Consider the following 6,483-nt stretch of genomic DNA (forward strand, 5'->3'; position numbering starts at 1 on the left):
GAGTAGAGCAGCGCTGGGCGAGCGGGCGCCGAGCGCGGGGCCGGGAGCGCGGGGCTGCTTCGCCCCGCCCCCGCCCCGCCCCCGCCGCCGCGCCTCCTCCTCCTCCTCCCTGCGGGGGTGAAACCCGAGCGCCCCACCCCGCGCTGACCTCCCTGGGCCCCTCCCCCGGCCCCGCCCCTTCCCAGGACCACCCGCCCACCCCTGCTCCCCGGACGCCCCACCGCACTCCGGGCGCCCCACTCCCGCCTCCCTAATGCGACTTCGCCCGAGCGTCGACTTTTCCCGGACTCCCTTCTCAGCCTGGCGGGGACCTTCCGTGCCCCCGCCCCGTCCCGCGGCTCCGACGTGGCTGCACAGGGGCGGGTATAAAGGGCCCGGGCGGCGCGGGCCCGGCCGAGACGTGGCGCTCCCGCTGCGCCGGCCGCGGCTCCAGGTACGTGCGCGTCCCGCGGTGGGATCCGGCCTGGGGAGGAGACTGGGGTCGTCCGGTCCTCCCTCCCGAACTGCAAGTTTGTGATTCTGTTCTTTTTTTGTGCCATCCTCATGCGTGCTGAGCGGGAAACTCCTTAAGGAAGACCCAGAGGGTCGCTGCGGGTTCTTGGAGGAGCGATTTAGGGGGTGAGCCTCCCGGCAAGGCGGCTCCATTTCAGCAGGTTTAAATCAGGGAAACGATCAGATCTGACGAACCACGGAGGCAGGTGAAGGGGCCCCAAGTAGCCACGCTGAGCGCTGACAGAGGGGACCCATATAGGAAAAGTCGGCTAGTGTAATTCTGGGGCGGATGTTACTTGTTGCACTTTTGCTGGATCTTGGGCCTTATTGAGTACTCAGGTTAAAAGTTTGTAACTGGAAAGCAAATAAAAATACCTTTGAAGACTCCGTATAGGAGTCCATACTTTATTGCAACTCTTCAGCTTCTAAAGGACGCAGAGGGGTGTTGGGAAGGGGGTCAGCCTCATTGGGTTTTAAAAACTGCGAAAAGGGCGAATGGTAAAGTGATAGGAGTATAAGATGCGCGTAAAACTTGGGTTCGGAGCCATTCGTGCTGACCCTCTCCCTCTGGGTGGGGGCGAGGGACAGTCTCCCTGGGCCCTTTTTTCAACATCTGTGTCTCAGAGGGAGGCATTAAAGTACCCTTGCATAAAGAAACGCAGGAATGCCTCCTTTTAACCACAGTGACTTAAGGATGCCCTATGGCCCACGTTCACACAGCCACTCCCGGGGCCAGCGACGGGTTGTTGGTGGGACTCGCTATACTGGGACCGGCCCAGTGAGTCCATAACGGTTCCGCTGTGCTCACGCGTAAAACAAAGAACCCATTGCTGGCTGGAGTGTGTCCTAGCCCGTACAGAAGCCCCGCAGATCTACAAGGACGATGGAAATACAAACTGCCATCGGTTTGTCTTTATATTCTCGACTTTTTTTTTTTAATAGAAGAATTAAGTGAAAGCAATTCTGAAGGTTTCCCGGCAAGCCCAGCCCAACCTCAAATTCCCAGTCTCTCTCGAACTGGTGAGCCGGCCGCCTTGGGTGCTCTGGCCTTCCTCGGATTTCCTTTAAGACATCTGGGAGGAAGTGTCAGGCGCTGGGTGGGCCTCCTTGCCAGCATTCCTCCCTGGGTTGTGGTGAGGGCTCCCAGCCGGGTGCTGGCAGCTGCCAGCCCCTGGGGACTTGAATGAAAAGCTCCCTTCCAGAGCTTGGCACGTGGGCCACTAGCTCCATTCCTGGCATTCTGATTCTCTTGCCTACGTGGCGCAGAGGCCTAGGGGCACGCCCTGGGAGGAAGAGGCTGGCCATGGTCTTGCCCGGCTGCTCCTAGGTGCATGGTGCCTTACACTTGAACCCTGCAGCCCCTGGATGGACCCGCAGAGCCAGTGTCGCCAGAGTGAGGAAGACAGAAATTGGAACCCAAATGTATTTAACTAATCCTTGTTCTTGCCTCTCGACATTGCAGTTATAAAGGCAGTTATCACTTACAAAAATAAATCAAAAATCTCTTGGCATACGGAGCTAAGCAGTGGGAAGAAAATAGCTTTCTATGCCATAACCCAGGAGGGCTGGTAAAATAACCTTTAACTTGATAAATTATGTAATACTGTGTGTATGTGTGTGGGGAGGGGGTGGAGTTCAATTTTGCTGTTTACAGGCTACACCAAAATGCCATTAAAAGATATGTATTTTAGTGATAATGAATTACAAACATTGCTAATAAGGGAACGAAACCAAAGTGTAATTTAGAGTGCTTCGTTAGTTTAAAGTGAAATGGACCTAAATGGATGATAAAATTTCACCTTTCGACCTGGGGAAAGTTCTTGAACTTTTCTGAGCTACAATCTCTTCATCTGGAGCTTAAACAAACCTGCTTGGCAGGGACGGAAGTTGTAAGCTTTAAAGGAGTGAGAAGGTGGTAAGTGTAAAATACCCAGCCAGGGCCAGCACTTGAGTAGCCTCTCCATAAATAAGATCAGTTTTAAAGTAGCCACAGGTATTTCCTATTTCTAAATGAAATTTTTTTTCTTTTTCTTTGAAAAGGCCTCTGTTCACCAAAGACCTGCCCTCATTAAACTGTTTCTCATCACACTGTAAAACTTAAAGGTGATCATTTTTAAATGAAAATGTTTAGTTCTCTTCTTTTCAAAATAAAAGCATGGCTCTGTCTCAGCTGTTTTAGGTGAGCCGGGCACATGGTGTAAAAGAACGAGAAAATCAACAAAACACTTGGTGAAAATGATGATTTCTGGGGCGCTGATTCATGTGACTTGAAAAACGCCATCCATTTCCTGATTCACCTCAACGTCTGTTCAGAAATATGAAGGATCTCTTATGTTCCTGAACTAACTAACCAGTTTTGTTCTGTCTTTACCTCCCTTCCCAGTGCTTGAATTTCAGCCACACTGCTAAACTGCCATCTCAGAGCAAAGGAACACGAGGCAGCTGGAGAGGACATTCCCCGGAACAGATCAGGATGGTGCTGTGAGCTATGAGTGACCTTCAAGGGACATCTGGATATCTGTGGTCCTTAAGATATGATAGATTGTATTAAAATTATGAAAAACATCAGTACAGAAATCACAGCCTCTTGACATTTACGTCTTATCTGGATTTTCCTACCAATGAGCCAGGGGACACATTACAATTATCATCTATGAATGTTCTTTTTATGCCTCTGTTTCCCTTCTTTTAGATCCCTGGCATTTAAGAACTGACAAAACTGCTAGCTCGCCTGATCAGTCCCACCATGGACGCGGCTAACCATTGGTCCAAATGGGTGAAGTTGGACGTCTCACTAAGATTGCCTAGTGCTGCTTTTGGTTCACGTCCTTTAAAGTATTTGGAAGACCCATGATTATGTCTACAGGTGATGCTGTGATGCTTCCCAAAGCTTTAAAAAATCAAGAGTCTCCAAGTGTAAAGATTTCAGGGAATTATCAGCCCCTACGCTTCACCATAACCTCCTCAGGGTTCTTTTACCCCAAGAAACACTCAATCCTCTTTAGCGTGGCAGCCTACTTTCTTGGCAAAGTTAAGCAGACCAGTTTTATTTTTAAAAGAGCAGCCCATAAAAATAGATGGAAAGAAAATAGTTATGGCACATGGGAGAGTGAGCATAGATGGGCACGGTACAAAGTGCAGGTTCCTGGTCCTTAAGCGGAAGGACCAGGTCAGTCCAGTCTGCCAGTCTGGGCCCTGGTGACTGCACCGTGGTCCCTTCTCTGCAGGCTGAGTTTCCACCAAGTGCACCCAGGGCCCGCCACACTGCCATGTCTGGTCAGAGCCTTGTGCTTAGCCACTGGCGGCTGTTTCACGAAGGCTGACACAGAAGGTCCTGGCCTTCCTCCAACCCAGGTGAGCTCTGCTCACCTCTGTGCTCTCTGGAATTCATTCCACAAGCAAGAACTGCGTGCCACCACCTCATGGTCACATTCAAGGGAGCCTCCTGGTCAGTGCCCGGCAGTAACTCAAGGACACAAGCACCAGAGCAGGTGTTCAACTAGATGTAACGGGGGGAGGATGGGTGTGGCTTTCAATACTTATTTTTTTTCTTAGAAGAGTTTAGTGATTCTTCTGTCAGTAAGGGCCTTTTAATGAGACATTGTATTTTAGATTCAGCTGTGTATCCAGAAAACCAAAGTATTTTACAAATCTGGAAGTGTTTTGCCTTGTCTTTTTGGTTAAATTTCTAGATACATTTTCTAGCAACCCAATTTCCTTAAAATAAAATTAGTGTGCTCAAAACAGCCCAAAGTTATCTTTTTATAAGTATGGTACGGGAAAGGGGAAAATGCTAAGCTTAAGAGATTTTCGGAATACCTGAAAGGAAAGGCAGATGGTTTGTGGCGTGGAGATAACGCCTCCGGATGGGTTCCTGAATGTTATCTTCTGACACTGAGCCGCGCGTGGATCTTGAGCGTCTATAAGCAAAGAATGGCTATACTTTTCCAAAAGATATGCTTGATACTTATTAATCAATGTCGTCTCTACTCTTCTGCCTTTGAAAATAGAGCTTCGGAGGAAAATAAGTACCTTTGGAAATACATTTTCAAAAATAATATTCACCCTGCTTAGATTTAGCAGCACCAATTACTCTGCCTTAGTTTATTTCGTCATTTACCAGGGAGATTAACCCATAATGACCTTGAATTCCACGAAAAGATTGCCTATTAAGTAAAATTAAACCAATAGGCAAAATATTTCCTGAAGCAACCTTGGGTTCCCTGAAAATATTATCTATTAGGTGAAATTAAGCCAACAGGCAAAATATTTCCTGAAGCAAATCAAGAGGGAGAAGAGCCATCAAGCTCCTGCCGGCCCCCCACACCTCACTTCAGATGCTCCCTTCCATGCCATTGCTAGTGACATCATTCACGGTGTCAGCATCTCTCCATCTCTCACCCCAAATACCCACACCCCGTTACTTGTCTCCCTGCCTCCAGAGTCATTCCCCAAACAGCACCACCCCCCCACATATCATCCTTAGTAATACAGACCTAGTTTTATTTGAATTGCAGACTGCCTGGCTTTGTAATGAACACTTTCTTGCAGCGAGATGAGGCCATGACATTCAGCCGTGGTCAATACGATGTGAATCGTATGGGATTCCAGGGAAAGCTTTGTTAAAGGGGGCAGGCAGCCCACTGGCATGGTCTTCCTTGCTCTTCTCTCCTGCCTCTGGACTCCTGCCTGGAACTTAATTGTGATGGGTAAAGAGTCCAGGCACCATCTTGGACCCTAAAGTGACTTTGAATTGCCTAAATCCAAACTTCATAAGACCAGAAAAAAATAACTGTGCATTCTCCTTTATTCTTTTCTGCTCTGTTTTTAGCAAGAGAATGCTCTTCCTGATGGATGGAGGGTGTTAAGGTCCTCTGGATCTGGCATCCCTGCAGATTCATCCCTCAACATCATGGCCCATGGGGCCCTCCCAATTCTCTCCCCCCACCCCACCCGGCATTCCCACCTTCCATCAAGTTTGTTGCCCGCCATGTGCCGGGCACGCGGCCGCACATTAAGGAGAGAATGAAGAGCCACACAGAGGCCATTCCTGCCCTCCCAGTAGTTACAGTCTGTTGGGGAAGTAGGGATCAATTGTGGATCCCACAAGAATGTAATTATTAGCCCTGATAAATGCTATGAAGGACAAATGTGGGTGTGTGATTCCATCCACGACGGCTCCTCATCACCTCCTGGGGCCACCTCTAACAGTGCTGCATTGAGGACTAAGTTGCACCATGAATTTAAACATTCAAACCATAGCAGATACAATGTTCTCAACCAGTGGGTAGTTTTCCACTAGTTGATGAAATAAAGGCAACTCGATTGATCCAATAGAAAGCTAGAAAGGCAAGGAAAAACAGACAGAAATGGAAAGAAAACAACTGTAGAAAAAGGGAGAACTAGTAGAAAGTAAGTAAACATAGAAAATCCAATTGTATCAGGAACCGGATACAGTAACAAGATGGGAAAAAATATAACCAGCAAATAGCAATCAAAATGCAGCTGGTTTATAAATACTAATATCAGAAAAATAGATCTCAAGACAAAAATTTTTAAGTAAAAATATTCAGTATCTAGCCAGGTGTGCTTGGCTCATGCCTATAATCTTAGCACTCTGGGAGGCCGAGGTGGGAGGATTGCCTGAGACCAGGAGTTTGAGACCAGCCTGAACAAGAGTAAGACCCCATCTTTACAGAAAAAAAAAATAAAATAATAGAAAAATTATCCAGATGTGGTGGCAAGGGCCTATAGTCCCAGCTACACAGAAGGTTGAGGCAGGAGGATCACTTGAGCCCAGGAGTTTGAGGTTGCTGTGAGCTATGATGATGCCACTGCACACTAGCCCAGGCAACAGAGCAAGAACATATCTAAAAAAAAAAATTCAGTATCTAAAATATTCAGTTCATCAGAAAATGCAAATGTGAAAGCAACTAAAAAAATAGCCTCAAAATAAAAAATTGAAAATCTACAGAACAAGCCATTGAAAAA

At 47.7% G+C, this 6,483-nt stretch overlaps 1 non-coding gene across 1 annotated transcript; it reads left to right on the top strand.

The window, feature by feature from the left end:
• Window positions 1-2,720: 2,720 nt before the first annotated feature.
• LOC142874220 (small nucleolar RNA SNORD123) lies at window positions 2,721-2,790 on the top strand. The gene has a single exon (XR_012922033.1). It is a non-coding gene; the product is annotated as a small nucleolar RNA SNORD123 (small nucleolar RNA).
• Window positions 2,791-6,483: the final 3,693 nt, after the last annotated feature.

Source organism: Microcebus murinus, chromosome 11, assembly GCF_040939455.1.
Source record: "Microcebus murinus isolate Inina chromosome 11, M.murinus_Inina_mat1.0, whole genome shotgun sequence".
NCBI classification, from domain to species: Eukaryota; Metazoa; Chordata; class Mammalia; order Primates; family Cheirogaleidae; genus Microcebus; species Microcebus murinus.